Genomic DNA, 18,157 nt, shown 5'->3' on the forward strand with positions numbered 1-18,157 from the left:
ACCTCAGCAGTTCCTAAAGTGACAGGTAGGCAGGGTGGACAGGGTGGTCGTGAGCAGCCTCAGGGCTGACTCAGGGTCAGGGACCCAGGAGGTGCTCAGGACCTGCTTGCTCAATGAAGGGCTGAATGGCTGAAAACAAAGCAGACGTTTCTCAAGAACCAAAGAGCCTGACAGGGTGCAGACGTGCCCCCTGTCTTTCATCTAGATGGTAGCCGAGAAACCAAGGAAGAGAGAGCACCACTAATGGCGACCTGCTTCTCACGCAGTCAGGACCCAAATCGACGCGGGTAGCCTTCCACATTGAGAAAGTGAAGAAGGCAGCGTCCCGCTCAAGAACACCAGCATCCAGCAGAATCAGTAGGCTGATGCCCCAGCATGCCAGGTGGGCTCACCGTGTTTAACATGCCGAGATGGGTCTCGGCCTCTCAGATGCTGTCTCATCAAGCCAGTGACATTGGCCTGGACTGTGAGTTTCAGAAACACATAGTCAAAACATGAAGGTAAAATATTTATGGGGAACCCACTCCAGTATCCTTGCCTGGAAAATTCCATGGATGGAGCCTGGCAGGCTACAGTCCATGAGGTTGAAAAGAGTCGGACATGACTGAGAAACTTCACTTCACTTTTAGAGGCAGAGGGGGCCTCTCTGGTGGCTTGGTGGTAAAGAATCCATCTGCCAATGCAGGAGATTTGGGTTTGACCCCTGGGTCAGGCAGATCCCTTGGAGAAGGAAAGCGCAACCCACTCCAGTATATTCTTGCCTCAAAAATCCCACAGGCAGAGGAGCCTGGCAGGCTACAGTCCAAGAGGTCCCAGAAGAGTCAGACACGACTTAGGGACTAAACAACGCTATAAGTGGCAGAGACAGACTGAATCTGTACCAAGTGGACTTTTCACTTTAGTTGTGCAGCATTTCTCTCTTTGCCTGTCCTCTGTCTCAGCTCACCATCGACCCTTAGGGAGAGGGAGCGTCTATGAGTCTATAAGGCCTCCTGGTGCTTAGCTGCAGGGAGCTCTCCGGAGGTGAGGCTGTCCTGGAAGGACTCCAACACCGAGTTCTCTTCAGTGGAGGAAACAGATGGCACTCATCTCATGATGGGGAAGCAAAGGCCTTGACCACATGAAGAGCTGACTCTTCTATTATCCAGGTAGTAGACTCTTATCTCTTTGGGCATCCAGGGAGGTCTGTTCCAATTGATTAACAACTATCTAAGATTGGGACCGTGCTTGCCTTTCTGTAGGCAGAACTAGGACAGAGTGGTTGAAAGTCTGCTCTAAGCAGGGATGATGGGGGTGGTTTGGAAAAGGTCATTATTGTCTTTTGGTACAGGCAAATATGCCCTGATGAGGCTGGACTTTCCATTTCAACAAAGAAACAGCAAGCTCTCTTACCTCTGTGGCCCTTTCTTTGCAAGATATGTCTGTGGAAATGACCTAAATGTCCATCGGCAGAAGAACGGATATAGGATATGTGGTGTGTACACAGTGGAATACTAATCAGCCATCAAAAAGAACAAAATAAAAAGAAAAGAATGAAAGAATGAAATTTGTAGCAGCATGGACGAACCTAGAGATGATCACATTAAGTGAAATAAGTCAGAGAAAGACAATATCATATCATATCACTTACAGGTAGACTCTAAAATAGGACACAAAGGAACCTATCTGTGGCCCAGAAACAGAATTATGGACACAGAACAGACTGGTGGTTGCCAAGGGGGAAGGGAGCTGGAGGAGGCATGGTGTGGGAGGTTGGGGTTAGCACATGTTAGCTGTTATATGTAAAGAATGGATAAACAACACGGTCCTACCATAGAGCACAGAGAACTATGTGCAATACCTTACGATAAACCATAATGGAAAAGAATGACTGAATCACTTTGTTGTACGGCAGAAGTTAACACATTGTAAATCTACTATGCTTCAAAAAAATACATTAAATGTATGTCTGTTATCCTCCACAGGGCAGCACATCTGTTATCTGCTGACCTGAGAAGGGTAGTTGCCTGGGTGTCTGGCTGTGGACATATTTATAAAGGTCTCTTTTCTCTTAATTTATCATAAAACTTCCATGTAAGTCTTCCCAGATACATGTGAGGTTCCTGAGCCTTTTTCTGAGATGACCAAGGTGGAAGCTTCAGAGAGGCGTGTTTATAATGTCAACAAAGGAAGCGCTCGCAGACAGTGTTCCCAGAGGCCACCGTGGGGACATCTCCTTGTTTGGAGGCTCTGCCCCATGGCCACAGGCAATGCTGCTGCTGCTGCTGCTGCTGCTGCTGCAGGAGGTGGAGAAGCCTCGGGCTAATGTCTGATGAGTCAGACTCTGGATTCTTCCAACCCCTGGGGCTCTCTCTCTCTCTCTTTCATCCACCTCCTGGGTCCTGGGTCATTTTCACCACTCATTATCGCCAGCACCAGAAGGAAAGTGGAGGAAATGAAGGGAGATGAAATTCAAATGAATCAATCCTGCCACTTGTTTGCAGCTCAGCTTGCGAGCGTACAGGGGCGAGGCGGCGGCTGCTCTTCTGTGGGTTCCGAGTCTCTGAGCTATTCCTGTGCCCCTTGCTGCCAGGCAATATTGAGGGGGCTGGATGCAAATGAGCTGTTGGGATAGAAGCAGAGAGGCGGTGGGGAAGCTCACTCCGGCAGCAACTTCTTCAAAGGAAAGGGAAAGGATGTCACACAGAGTAGCCCAAGTTTTATAAAACAAGGTTACGTTTGGACTCATCTTATTCCCTTAGAAGTAGAGGGAAAGGGATGCGAAGACCACACTGAGAGCAGTTATAATGCAGAAGATGCACCGACTTTCATAGCAACAAAAAGAAAGTATTCTGCAAAGAGTATGCCGAGGACAGCAACAACAGACGCAAGGAAGAACTGTATGAAAACCCGAAAGAAGAATGAAAGGAAAACAAAACACAGGAGTATCTTTAACCCACCGTCATTCACACAGGTAGGCTGCAGGAGAGGGAAGGAAGCTGGAATGGCCGGGCGTGTCCTCTTCACTCTGAGCTCATGTGATGGGAAGGGACTGGACCCTGGTTCCCAGTGTCCTGTCCTGCTCTGGAGCCGACCCTGCAAAGTGCCACCCACATGGCCCTGCAAGGAAGAGCTTATGTAATAGGAAGGGCTTGTTCCAGATACTGGGAAGCTGACGGGGAAAACCTTTTTCAGGGACCGTCTCCAAAGCAGACTCACTTTGCCTCCCAGGAAGAACCCACACGCAATGACTGACCAGGGAAAGGGAGAAAGTCCTGGCCACACTGGACCATTCTGGGACAGCTCTGAGCTGCCTCGGGGTGGGCTGAGGTCATCTCAAGGCTCTGCATCACAGGGTAACTTCTTCCTCTCGCCAGTCCATCCCATCCCATCCACAAATGCTGATCCCAAGTGCACTACTTCTTAATAAACTTCTTGTTTGCAGAGTCCCATTCCCAGTCTTCTCCCCTGAAAGCTTGACAAGTGATCATCCTGCCTGGCATGTACAGTTGATCATTTTTTTTTTTTCTGAGCTAAAGATTCACTCTTGGTTATGATATTGGTATGTACGAGAGAAGCTATGGAACACACCCAAGAAGACATGTAAGCTGAGGACGTGGGAGATGCAAGAGACAGAAAGGCTGTGCGTGAGCCGAGTGGGACTAGGATAACCAGACTGGGCTTCAAATTGAACTTTAAAAAAACCAGTGGAAGGGACCCTAAGGAATAGGGAACACCAAGAAGTCACAGGCACATCACTCAGCAAATGTTACAGCACCCAGATCAGGTCCATCACTCAGCAAACATTACGGCACCCAGATCAGGTCCAAGCTTATGGGAGGAGGGCAGCGAAGGGGTCCAGAGTGGTGCTCAGCTGGTGAGATAAGGGGTGGAGCTCAGATGACTCCTACACCACAGCTGAGTCCACTAGTGGGCAAGTGACCACTGGGGCTAAATCTAAGAGCAGGATGCTTTCTACTTGGGGGAACTTTTGGCAATACAATCTGAAGAGAATGTTTGCCACCAGAAAAAGGTGTCCTAACATAGAGACTGGACTAAATTATCATTGCCACTGAATGGCACCAGACACAGCCTTTAGACCCTATGTTTGAGGGGAATAAAGCAGGAAACAGCTCAGTGAATGGGGATTCATGAAACCAAGGTCTCCTTGAATTCTACTATAACAATTGAACTTCAATTAAGATATGGCAAAAAATAGGATAGTATGTAGCTGTTTTAAAAAACAAGAAGAATATACACACAAAAAAGCACCAATATACACACAGAAATATATATATATACACATGGGCTTCCCTTGTGACTCAGCTGGTAAAGAATCCACCTGCAATGCAGGAGACTTGGGTTAGATCCCTGGGTTGGGAAGATCCCCTGGAGAAGGGAAATGCTACCCATTCCAGTATTCTGGCCTGGAGAATTCCATGGACTATATAGTCCATGGGGTCACAAAGAGTCGACACGACTGAGTGACTTTCACAAACAAACAAACAATACACACACACACACATACACACACACAGATATATAATGTCTACCACATCTTAATATTAGAAGAAAAAAGGCAGTTGTCTAATTCATGCAATAAGCACATACCTCTGTGGCATCATTTACTACATCTGATAATCTTATAATCACTCATGTTTAAAATGCATAAACACCTCTGGAGGAATTTACAGTTGCCAATTGTACCCCCATTTTCCAGGTGAAGAAATTAAGACCCAGAGATGTTAAATAATTTGCCCAAGGTCACAGAGTTAGTAACTAGCTAAGGCAGGATTTGAACTTGTGTAGAATCCCTGCAGGTCACTTCTTTCTCTCCCTCCTTCCCTCTCTCTTAATATGTGGGTGTGTGTGCATGCGTGTGTGCGTGTGCTCTGTCTCCCTCACCACCACACTGCAGCTGGCCCTGCAAAGAGGAAGTATAGTGACAGCACCTACGTCTGTATGAGACCCTTGGATTACCAGGTGCCTTGACGGAGGTGTGGTTGTCACTACGGTGCTTCAGAACATCTTCAGGGCTCCTTGGTGGAGGTGGAGGGCTGTACTTCCCCACCCCCTTTGAAGTTAGCTGTCTCTGTGTGATCACTTTGCTGATGCATTCTCAGCAGAACTTAGGTGAGTTTTAAGGACCCTTTGAATCTCCTCCTCTGTCTTCCTGGGTCTGTAAGTAACTCATAAAAGGCAGATCCCGTCACTAACACACTGGACACACAGCAGGAATAAGAATTAACCAGGGGTTGAACCCACACTCTCGGCAGTTCAAGCTTGGAGTCCTAACTAACTGGACTGTTAGGCAACTCCCCAACATTTGTACTTTGAAGCCACTGAGATCTGGGGATCATTTATTACTGCGGCATTATTACCAAGCCCATCTTCACCATTCTGAAGTGCTTATCCTCCTTCTACAGATAAAGAAACTAAGGTTCAGACAGGTTTAACCATTTGTCCATGGACACACAGTAGTAAGATGGGAAACCCTTTGACAAGCAGAGATTGAGGAGAGAGATCGTTTTAGGAGGCACACACACACGTGCGCGCGCACACACACACACACACACGAACCCCAGCAAAGTCAAGAAGGCTGGAGAGAACATTGGAGCCACTGCAAATATTCCAGTGTGGGGGGGCGGGGAATGGATTGATGCCGACAGGGCAAAATCTGGGTTCTGAATTCCACAGGAATATCAAGTTCACTCTGAACTATTAAATATGTTTACAGAAGGTCAGTAAGAAAGCTGGAGCAAAAGACTGGAAATTGTCAGAAAAGAGACACAGAAGTGTAAACAGAGACACAGCTCATGTCATGCTCAAGGCCAAGGCAGCAGCAAGATTTTCCACCACCAAGGCCCAATTTCTGACCTTGGCTGGTCCTTTAAATGCCGTGTAGATTGACTCTCTGACTTGATGCCATGGCAACCAGCTCTACTGACCAGTTCCACGCAATCTGCTTTCACCTTTGGCTCCTTGGCCACTATCACAAAATGGAAAGCTTCACAGAGAGGGCTGGAACTTTATTTTTTATTTTTTAACTGAAGGATAATTGCTTTACAGAAATTTGCTGTTTTCTGTTAAACCTCATGAATCAGCCATAGGTATACATGTATCAAAACTTTATTTTTTAAAGGGTGGGAAGAGGGAGGCTTCCAAAGGAATTGTTCATCCATGATTCTACTGAATAACTTAGGCAAACTGTCTACACTGGCTGATTCACCAGCAGAAATGGGATGAGATGCTCCAGCTAGAAGGAGCCTGAGAAAACGGTGAGAGGTGGAAGCCGTGTAGCCGGAGGGTCAGGCTCCGTCAGACTTCACCATGACTGACAGCCCAAAGAGCCAGTGCCGAGACACATCTGGCAAGCTGTCCTGAAGGTAAAAACAGAGGTTTATTCCTCAGGAATTCTGTTGGCACGTATTTCAGGAAAAGTGAGCATCCCAGCTCTGTAAAATAAGCAAAAAAAGTAGAAAAGAAACTGCCTGCCAAACAGGAGATGTGGGTTCCATCCCTGGGTCGGGAAGATCCCCTGGAGAAGGAAATGGCAACCCACTCCAGTATTCTTGCCTGGGAAATCCCATGGACAGAGGAGCCTGATCTGTCCCATGGACAGACTGTAGTCTGGGCTACAGTCCATGGGGTCGCAAAAGAGTCGGACACGACTTAGTGGCTAAACAGCAGCAGAAGCACCAAAGGAATCCTGAGTGATTCCTCTCTTGGCCCAGAAGAACTGATGGCCACTGGGCTGGACAGGGTGGTAAAGCGACCAGGAATCTTTCCAATGAGTCCCTTGGACTGAGAGGAGATCTAACCAGTCAATTCTAAAGGAAATCAATCCTGAATATTCATTGGAGGGCCTGATGCTGAAGCTCCAAAACTTTGGCCACCTGATGTGAAAAGCCAGTGTTTGCCACGCCTCTGTTATAGGTGTGACCTGACCTGCTGTCCCTTTCGTGGATGGGTCAAGGGAAGCCTTATAACCTCATGAATTTCCCTCTCCCAGATCTTGATCTTTCTGAACCTCCTCCTATTCTCCAAAGGGGCAGCTGACTCCTCAGCACGCCTTGGAACTCAGCACGACTAGAATATAAAAGATCTCAGAATTGCCTGCCCAGGCTTACCTGATATATATAAATATATATGGCCGGAATTGTTTTGGTCTGCCATTTTTAATGCATGCGGCAGAATGCTCGTGTAGGGAAACACAGAGTACCAATTAGGTAACCTGAGATCTTGCATCCTTTGGGATAAACACAAAGGAAGAGGAAACAGGAAATAACTGATCTAGAAGGAGGAAAAATAGTAATCTTTTGACGCTGATGTTCTGTGGGGAGACGCCACGTGCAACTGCAACGGAAAGGAATGGACCTGCCCAAGGGGGACAGTGAGGCTCCTGGACGAGCACCCTGAGCGGGGGTGTGGCAGGGGCCCAGGGAGCAGACAACGCCCCACCAAAGCAGCGTCTGGCTTTTCTCCAGGCTGGGGACGGTCTTTCTGGAAGCACTCGGCCAAGAAGCGTATTTTCCCATTTCAACGACAGGACTTCCTGGGGGAAAGTAAATAGCTCTTTCCACCAGGAACAGAAGCAAAACGCAATGTAGTCATGCAGTAAACCGGGTGATGAGACAGCAACCAAAGACGTCCTCTCCTGCAGGTGACACGCGTGTGTACCTGGGGAGGGGAAAGCGAAGGAGAAGGAGAGTCTGCGAGGGAAAGGGGGCGATGACCAGACACAGTGAGTGTCCAGAGGGGTCTGAATTCTGGCAGCACGTGAGAAACAAAAGGAGCATGAGATATATGTGTTGGATAAAGGAGGAGGAATGACTACAAAACTCTTGCCAATGGGCTTCCCTGGTAGTCCAGGGGCTGGGAATCCGCCTGCCAGTGCAGGGGACTCGGGTTCAGTCCCCGGTTGGAGAACTAAGATCCCGTGTGGGAGCCTGTGTGTTGCAACCACTGAAGCCTCCACCCTGAGCTGGTGCTCCACAGAGGAGCCACCACAATGGGAAGCCTGGGCAATGCAACAAGGCGTAGCTCCCGCTGTCTGCAACGACGGAAAAAGCACATGCGCAGCAGTGAAGACCCAGCAGGGCAAAATAACAAAAAACAAAACCCAGCTCTTGCCAAGTCCCGAGTGAGACTTGGTCACTGCAGGGTCACCGCAGGTTAATGGTGTATCTTGGCCATGGGGTGAAGTGGGTCTGGTTAAACCCTGCTCAGTCTGGTAAGCACCTTGCATCGGCCGGGTTATTAAATGAATCATTTTGTTTACATTTTCAATTCAAGAGCCTCGGCCACTTCAGAAATGCTTTTGCTTATAGCAGGTTCATCAGCCATCTGGTTGTTACTCTCGCACCAGGCAGTGATTGACATTCATGATTGTCAGGCGATGAGAAGGATGATTGTAATTGTGGTGGCTGAGAGCTATACGGCCCTTCCTTTGGACCAGATGCTCTGTACACATCACATCATCCTATCCCACCCTCAGAGCTACCCAGAGAGGTGCGAACCACGGTCTTCCCTTTCACAGATGAAAGTCCGAGCGCTCAGAAAAGCTCACTTCAGTCCGTGGCACAGACTGACCTGAGTCTGCCAATTCACAATCTTGGGTCCATCAACATTACGGAATACCATCTCTTGCTGGGTAGAACTAATGGGGCTTAGCTTTATTCTCGCCTATTAGATGGTGAGGAACAGAGGTTTCACGTGCTACCCCGATGCTCCTATCGTGTGTGAGTGCATGCTGAGTCACTTCAGTCGTGTCAGACTCTTTGCAACCCCATGGACTATAGCCCACCAGGCTCCTCTGTCCATGGGATTCTCCAGGAAAGAATACTGGAGTGGGCTGCCATGCCCTCCTCCAGGGGATCTTCCCAACGTGGGGATCAAACCAGAGCCTCCTGCATCTCCCACATTGGCAGGTGGATTCTTTACCACTAGCCCACCTGGGAAGCCCTATGTGTTCCTGTAAGTATGTTTAATTCAGCCTTTGTTTTCAAAAGGCTTTCCCTGTTACAACTACATATTCAATATTACTTTTTTTAACCATAAAATCAACACCTATAATTATGTTCGTTTACACAATTTGCTGTCATCTCAGGTTACCTGTGAAAAAGAACTTCCATAAACACAAAAGAACAAGTAAATGCCAATGAGAACAGAAACTTTATAATAATATCTCACTCTCCAATCGTTGCCTACTTCTTTCTCACTCCCTTAAAAGCTATGTTTTTTTTTTAAGCAGGAAGGGAAGGGACAACAGAGGATAAGATGGTTGGATGGCATCACTGACTCGATGGACATGAGTTTGAGCAAACTCCGAGAGATGGTGATGGACAGGGAGGCGTGGCATGCTGCTGTCCATGGGGTCGCAGAGTCAGACACGACTGATCCAGACCACAGTATTTAAATTATCTGGTGTGGCATGTAAGTCACAAAAACACATTTTGGAGAGAACAAAACAACAGGCTCTTTCTTCTCTGTCTAATGTTACCTTTGGTTTTAGTTTCCAAAAGAAAACTCTATGATTAATAATGAAATAGGAAAGATAAAGTCCTCTTTCTGGATTAGGATACTGTCTGAAATATTTGGAAATCTGTGTTTTAAGAGATGCCAAAACAGGTTCTCTCTGTGGGCTGGAGGATCGTTTGATTCTTTTGATCACAATGAAATGAAAAGTCTTCAAGACCAAGAGGGAGAAGCCGGCTGTTGTTTCCTCTGCCAGACGCAGAGTCCAAACAATGTTTGCATATTGCCCACGGGCTTTCGGTGGGATTCTTTTTGAAGGTGTAAAACTTCAATTGCTTCAACAGCTCCGGCTTGCAGAGTAGAAACTGCACGTTTGTGAGTTGGGGTGACAGAGAAGCTTCGGGAAACTACAGAAGTACCCTATGTGTGACATTTCTGGGATAACCTTCCAGCAAATGGATAAAATGTAGAGTCCTAGTTCTCAAGCTCATTGGGAAATTTACAGTCTCTGCCACTGGCATTAGACATCGTCCAGAAGAAATACCATCAGAACTTCATTTGTAAAATAAATAAATAGTCAATCCCTAAATAGATTAAGGAGACGCATATGTCAAAACGCAATTCAGTAGGACTCCTAAAGACAGAAACTTTAATAAAAAGAGCGTGTGTGCATGCCATTTTTTTCTCCCTCTGTGAATATCTTTACTGAGAACACTCTTGAAACTCTGGGACAATAATCACAATTTATTGATACCTTTGGATATGTATAAGAAGAAAAAAACTTGACATGGCAAGAACCAGGAGATTCACATTCTTATGGAAATGTCCTGAAATTCTCCCACAAATTTCAGTTAACACTAAAGCTCTGTGCATTCCTTTCTTAATTAAAAGGAAATGGACCATTTAAAATAAAAACTACAATGAGTTATCACTTTACATCAGTCAGAATGGCTATCATAAAAAAATCTACAAACAGTAAATGCTGTGGAGGGTGTGGAGAAAAGGGAACCCTCCTCCACTCTTGGTGGGAATCTAAATTGCTGCAGCCACTATGGGGGACAGTATGGAGGGTTCATGAAAAGCTAAAAATAGAACTACCATATGATCCAGCAATCCCATTCCTGGGTGTAAATTCAGAGAAAAACATGGTCTGAAAGAATACATGGACCCCAGTGCTCACTGCAGCACTGTTTACAATAGCCAAGACAAGGAAGAAACATAAGCGCTCATCGACAGAGGAGTGGGTACGGGCGATGTGGGACACGTATACAACGGAATACGATTCAGTCATTAAAAAGAATGAGATACTGCCATTTACAGCAACAAGGATGGGCCTGGAGACGATGCTTATTCTAAGTGAATAAGCACCTCTGTCTCTAAATCAGACAGAGAAAAATAAACATCATATGATATCACTTACAGGAAGAATCTTTTAAAATGATACAAATGAACTTGCTTACAAAACAGAAACAGACGCACAGACTTAGAGAACAAAGTCATGGTTACCAGTGGTGAAGAGTGGGGAAAGGGAGGGATTAGGAGTTTGCAACTGACACATACACACTGCTATATTTGAAATAAAATCCCTTTCCATGAAAAAAAAATGGGCTATTTAAGCATATTTGACCTTTCTTCCATAATATGATAAAGCAGAATAAAAGAAGTGTCCTGGGGTGTGATGGTGCTTAGTTGGCAGAAGCCTACCCAAGGAGGCATCTTTTGAGCAGAGAAATGATTTATAAAGCTAGTGGGGGGAACAGTGTTCCAGGCAGAAGGAACAGCATGTGCCAAAAGCCTGAGACACCCTCAGCTTCTTTGAGGAACAGTGAGAAGCCCAGTGTGGCTGAAGACACATGGGCAGGGCGGAATGGTGGAGAAATGTTTAGGGAGGTCCTCAAAGAACATGGTGGGGGCTGGAGTTTATTTAAGCATGATAAGCCACTGGAGAATTGTAAGCAGAGAAGCGAGATGACCGGATTTATACATTAGAAAAATCACTCTGGCTGTTGTGATTGCAAGAAGGCCATCACCTGCTGTCCGCTCTCCTACAAACACCTACAATATCACAGAATGTCCACCCTTGAGGGCTTTGTGGCTTCGTGTTCAAATCTTTGACGCCTGAACGAATAACTGAATGAATATGTCAGTGAAAGGTTCTGGTTGTCCATGCTCTGGCTGCCCAAGGCAAAGAATCCTATGCTATTCCATACTCACTACAGTCCTTTCTCATCGAATCTACCTGGACTTGTTATAAGCCAGCAGGCATGTTGTCAACAGAAAGTCCACCCAAATATTTATGGAAGAGGAATTCTAGTTTTTACTTAGTTTCTAATGGGAGATCAGAAAAATATACATTTTTTATTCTCATAGTTAGAATTTAAGAAATTAAATATCCTTCCTCCCAGAAAGTTCTTCTTTCCTCTTAACTCTCAGAGGCTTTCATGCCGAGCTTAAGCAGAACGTAATCTGGGTATGAGATGACCTCCTAGTCACTTTGATCTTTGGTTCTAGGAATCCATAATTTTATGTCCTCCAACTGTGGTGCTTTCCCAGCCCTTCTTCCAAAGGAAGAGTCAGGAACCAGTGTCGTCACGCTTGTCATTAGCACGAGGGTCCCCAGGATCCCAGGGGCAAAGTCTGAATCCTCAGCTGCCAGCACCAGCCAGCAACCCCACTGCTTCTCCGGATGGTCTGAGTTTCATCAGGAAGGCCTCTCTGGAGCTTTCATATATACCTAAACCAATTTTAAAACGCTAATTGGCAGCTCAGTGTTGGCTAAGAACGAGAATGTATTTCATGTGTACAGTGCGTTTCTTTGAAGTTATAGAATTATGGTCTTGATAGCACCCTGAATAGCCATCAAAGATCCATGGCATTGGCCCAAGCATTCTCCCAGGGCCCCTCGACCAACTGGCCAATCTACTTTGACTCACACAAGCTACCCCTCTGCACACACAAGACTACCAGTCCCTCCAGAGGAGGTGGAGGAATTTGCCCTGGGCAGGGCGACCTCCAAGACAGCCAGGTGCCCCCTGGCCTGGCAGGGCCTCCCTCAGCTTCACCCCGACGTGGACGACAAGGGAACACAGTCTCTGCAGCACGTGGCCTGGGTGGGTAAATATTTTCCGTAACAACCACACACGTTCCCACTTCCCTGGAGGAAAACATGGCCTCCTTGTATGATTAATGCTTTATTTTTGTACAGCTCCATGCGGCTTTCAAAGTGCTTCCCGCACGTTACTTGGATTGTTCAACCTCCCTGTGAGCAAAGGGGACGTGGTCCGTGTCTCCATGTTGCAGGCGGGGAGACTGACGACTCAGCTCTATGACTAATCAGTGGTGCAATGAGGTGAGCAGCCCTGTTCTCTGACTCCCAAACCAGTGGCATTCCTAGTCTAGCTCTAAGACCTCACAGGGCTCTGACTTTATTCTGTGATTCTGAACGGCAACCATGTCTATCGAGGGCAGTGCCTGCCATGAAGTCTAGAACCCCACCCTCCAAAACTGGGCTTCAGCCCCATGTTCACGGCCGTGCACAATTTCAAAATGAAACAGATGGAGAACTGACACAGGGTTGTCACGTCTGGTTCCGCCAGCCACCACTGCTGTATCGTAACAGAAGTGACATGTTCACCATACAAATAGGGTGGGAAACATCTGTGATTAAAAGTTAAGTCTTCTTTAGGAAACAACCGTGAAAGCATTTTACATCACTCTTTTAAATTATATTTTGAATTTACATGCAGAAAAATGAAAATAACTTTTCTGCATGCTTTGTACATTTTTATTCATTGACACAAGTTTGTCAATCCTGGTACACGTGTTTGTGTACAAATATATATATATACACACAAACACATATACATATTTATTCAACAATGTAAGAAAAACACAGTCATTCCAATTAACCTCACTTTTATCCACATTGTTAATAAATAATAATAATAATAATAAATAGTAAAACCTCCAGTTTTATTTCTGCTTGGCAAATATGGAAGCAACACTCACTTCTTCACCTGGCTTGGAGTATTCTGGGCAAGCAAAAAAGTGGAGGATTAATTGCTTCCATGCCTCTAGCCGTCTCTCTTGGGAGTGCTGGGGAGGTGGTGGGTAGTTCAGCTGCAAGTTCTGGAGCACAGCATCTCACTGCAGACCTGACAGTGAGCATTGTTGGCTTTGTCCCCACACTATATCTGCAAGTCTTCATTTATTAAAAAAAAATTACCCAAACAGTAACTACCAACATATACAGACATCTACTTATCTGCAATAAAAGTCAGAGAAGAGCCCTGGAGAGAAGACATTCTCCTACAGTGCCTGGAAAATACCCATGAAACGCCAGTAAAGAGAACAATTCCTGTCCTTTCTGCTTATGGTAGGTACCTGAGGGTATTTCCAGCTATTTCTAGTCAAGTCATGGAACATCAACAAAACAGTTGATATAAACTACTTTGAATACATTCAATATTATATTTAAGCACATGCTAGAGGTGACTGCAGCCATGAAATTAAAAGATGCTTACTTCTTGGGAGGAAAGTTATGACCAACCTAGATAGCATATTCAAAAGCAGAGACATTACTTTGCCAACAAAGGTCTGTCTAGTCAAGGCTATGGTTTTTCCTGTGGTCATGTATGGGTGTGAGAGTTGGACTGTGAAGAAGGCTGAGCGTCGAAGAATTGATGCTTTTGAACTGTGGTGTTGGAGAAGGCTCTTGAGAGTCCCTTGGACTGCAAGGAGATCCAACCAGTCCATTCTGAAGGAGATCAGCCCTGGGATTTCTTTGGAAGGAATGATGCGAAAGCTGAAACTCCAGTACTTTGGCCACCTCATGCGAAGAGTTGATTCATTGGAAAAGACCCTGATGCTGAGAGGGATTGGGGGCAGGAGGAGAAGGGGACGACAGAGGATGAGGTGGCTGGATGGCATCACTAACTCGATGGACGTGAGTCTGAGTGAACTCCGGGAGTTGGTGATGGACAGGGAGGCCTGGCGTGCTGCGATTCATGGGGTCGCAAAGAGTCAGACACAACTGAGCGACTGATCTGATCTGATCTGATTGGAGAAACAGGCAGGAGGGCCAATGAAGAGGCCTTAGTCCATGCTGACACTCAGGTCAAACCTGATGACTCTTCGGTGAGAAAGAAAATATGCAAGGAGCAGATAAGAAAGGGGCAGATTTGAGCTCATTTTTATAAATGCTCAGTTTGAAGTACTCGTGGGACTTGCAGGTTGTGAGGTCTGGTATGAATTTATAAATCCACTTACTTATCTAAAAATATTTATTTACATACATCATCTGAATGTCAAACTCTGTGGGAAGTGTTATGGGTAAGAAAGAAAATGGCATTGCTTCCACAGTGAACCTGGACTTTCACAGCAATAATTTCTGAGGTAACTGATAGAGTGCTTTTATTCTCTGAGAAAGCTTGTTTTAAAATATATGATTCATTTGGAAATTTTAAAGAGCATCCTTCCTTCTTTCTTATGAGAAAACAGAAATAGAAGCCAAGTGCTGGGATTTGCATAATCCCATATTTTACTTTTCTTCTGTTCATCTGGCTACATTAGTCAAGAGCTTACATTTTATTTTAGTCCATTTAATTTCATCTTAATAGTTTTCATTCATCTGTTGGTTTGTTTGCGCTTGTCCTATGACAGCATGACAAAATATATTGACCAAATGTGAGTAATTAACCTGCTGAATTGGAGATAGTTTTCCCACAGGCTCAGAGAAATCCCTATTAACCTTGGGAGATGGTAAACCTCGCAGCCACATTTCTGATGATGTTGCACCATTAATCCAAAGTCTAACTCAACATAGCTTCTTCTGTAAAATGCAGAGTATGCTTGCTCTAAAAAATTCAAGTGGATTAAATGACTCTCTCTCAAATCACGGAGTAAATAAACTTAGTTCAAAACCTTCTCATCAGCAGATCTTTTGGTTTGTTATTTATTATTACTTGTTATGGACAGAGGAGCCTAAGCGGGCTATGTCCATAGGGTCACAAAGAGTTGGGTACGACTGAAGTGACTGAGCGTGCATACACACACACACACACACACACACACACACACCCCATCTACACTAGGCCAGGAGATGAGACGGTGTCTCCTGCAGCCTGTCTAGCTTTCTAATGCAGTGTACCACCCACAAACAAGGAATTCAAAACAGCAAAGTGGAGAGGGGTAAGTGTCACTCACCAAGTCAAGCGGCTGCATTTAGAAAACGCACTTAGAGCTAGCAGATCTCATCCGGACTCCACGTCTGAAATCAGGTGGGTAAGCAGTCCGTAAGGAAGGCATCCCACGCAGGACACAGAAAACACACACCCAATCTAGAGAATGATGAGAGGAGGATTCTTGTTCTTTCCGCTGGGAAATCCCAGGGTGTTTCCAAGGATCTCAAGGCAGGTCATGGGACATCAACACTGGAGCCAATATGAACTACTCTGAACCCATCTTGGATTGTACTGGCGTGTATCCTCTCTAACAAATAGTCAGGAGGGACCATGGGTAGGATCAGGCCGGTGACTCTTCACTGGGAAGGTTGAGAAGGACGTTGTCCCAGGACTGAAGCAGGGACGGGGACCTTCTTAGGGAGACGGCGATCGGGACCTCACAGGGCCTGCGATCCCACAGAAGGGAAAGCAGCCAGAGCGACGCAAGCCAGGAAGGAGAGAGAGGGCACTGCTTCCGGCATCTCCCCCATCACCAGGGCGCTGGGACCCCTGAGTTCTTCTCTGCTGAGTTACATCCAGCCCGGCAGTGGGTACAAAACAGGCACACACTCACAAGTAGGTCTGGGCATCTACCCCACCTCATGGGGCTGCCCTGTTTCCTAAGCCTGCCCCTCAAAACCACCCCTGGAAGCTGAGCAAACCTTAACAGAAGGGCATTTTCATTGCCTTGTGGCTCAACTCCAGGGCCAAGTTTCTCTCCCCACCTACAAATTCCACCAATACCCGCTTCCACGTAGGTGGTCTTTCGTCTCACACAGGGCACATCTAAAGACACAGCGCTGCACGCACTGCTTGAAATGAAACCCTCAGCCTACGAGAAACGAAAGAAGGGATAGGCTCGGCTTTAGACACTTCGTGTTCTGTTTTTTTTTTTTTTTTTTAAAGTTATGATTTCTAGGAAGAAATGAAGGCAACCTACGAACACTGATTTTTTTTTTGACATGACATTTGTACAAAAAGATGGCTCAGCACTACAACAGACCTTTGTCTGGACCATTCAGGAGTGGTCGCTAAAGTTTATTTCACATGGAAACATTGACAGATGCTGAGGCTAGAAGTGGGCTCCCAAGTGCTGTGACCCGGGGCGAGCAGAACTTCTGAGCAGCAAGTGATGCCAGCCCACCTCCCACTCAGCACCCTCACCTCACTTCACCTCATGGGCAGCTCGCTGCTCTCCCAACACCACACTGAACTCTTTATGAAGACTGTTGCTCTCCACTTCCCTAATGAAACAGTTACTAGGATAATCTCTGTTTTATGCTTGGAGAAACTGAGATGCAAAGACGTAACTTGACCGAGGTAGCAGAGTTAGCCAGCAGGACTGGGAATCCATACCTGGACTCATGATCTCCTTCTACAATAAAGAAGCAAATAAAAAACTAAGAACAGGGCTACCAAACGATTCATCAATCCCATTCCTAGGGGTATATCCAGAGAAAACTACAGTGCGAAAGGCTACACGCACCTCAGTGTTCACTGCAGCACTCTTTACAATAGCCAAGACATGGCAGCAACCTAAATGTCCACGATGAACTGGGTAAAGAAGATGTGGTTCACGTACACAATGGAGTACTGCTGTAAGTCGCTTCAGTGTCCCACTTTGTGCGACCTCATAGACGGCAGCCCACCAGGCTCCCCTGACCCTGGGATTCTCCAGGCAAGAACACTGGAGTGTTACTCACCCATAAAAGGGATGAGATAATACCATGTGCAGCACATGGATGGACCTGGAGATGATCAGGCTAAGTGGGCAGAGAAAGACAATATCATGTGATATGACGCTTACACCACATGATAAGCATATGATACGCTTATATGTGAATCTAAAAAAAAATATGAATGACCTTATTTACCAAACAGAAACAGACTCACAGCTTTAGAAAGCAGTCTTATGGTTACCAAAGGGGAAACATGGAGGGGAGGAATAAATCGGAAGGTTGGGATTGACATATACACAGTACTGTAGAAAACCACCAGGACCTACTGTATAACACACAGAACTCTGTTCAAACTCTTTTCCTAAGTGGGAAAAGAACTTGAAAATTAGAATTTTCAAAAGAACTTGAAAATTCAGTTATACATGTTTGTGTATAACTGAACCATTCTGTGGCATGCCTGAAACGAGCACAGCATTGTTAATCAACTATAGTCCAATGTAAAATAAAAAATTCAAAAACCACTCCAAAAATAAAAGAAATAAATGGCTTTTGCCTTCAGCTTGTTCATAAAGTCTTTGATGCAGTAATAATTCCTGATATTTTCATAGCATATGTGATGCTCCATGACCCTAACAACCTAGGAATAGCCTCAGCTCCATCTTATAGGTTAAGAAGTTGAGAAACTAAAAACAATTGGCCCAAGGATCTAGCGGCAGAGTGAACAAGAATTCACACCTTCAGAATCATCACTCAAAGAACATTGCCTTCTACGGCCCACCATGTGCTTCTAGCAAACAGGAA

The 18,157-nt window shown here is 45.7% G+C and overlaps 1 protein-coding gene across 5 annotated transcripts in view; it reads right to left on the bottom strand.

The window, feature by feature from the left end:
* Positions 1-18,157, bottom strand: part of LRRC3B (leucine rich repeat containing 3B) — a 95,235-nt gene that overhangs the window by 17,329 nt on the left and 59,749 nt on the right. The window contains exon 1 of one of the 5 annotated variants that reach the window (XM_019953618.2): positions 15,661-16,569. The exons of the other annotated variants lie outside the window; for them this stretch is intronic. The gene's annotated coding sequence lies outside the window, so the exon portion shown is untranslated. Of the gene's footprint in view, positions 1-15,660; positions 16,570-18,157 lie in introns of those variants that run through there. 5 annotated transcript variants of the gene reach the window in all.

This window comes from Bos indicus, chromosome 27 (assembly GCF_029378745.1).
Source record: "Bos indicus isolate NIAB-ARS_2022 breed Sahiwal x Tharparkar chromosome 27, NIAB-ARS_B.indTharparkar_mat_pri_1.0, whole genome shotgun sequence".
NCBI lineage: Eukaryota > Metazoa > Chordata > Mammalia > Artiodactyla > Bovidae > Bos > Bos indicus.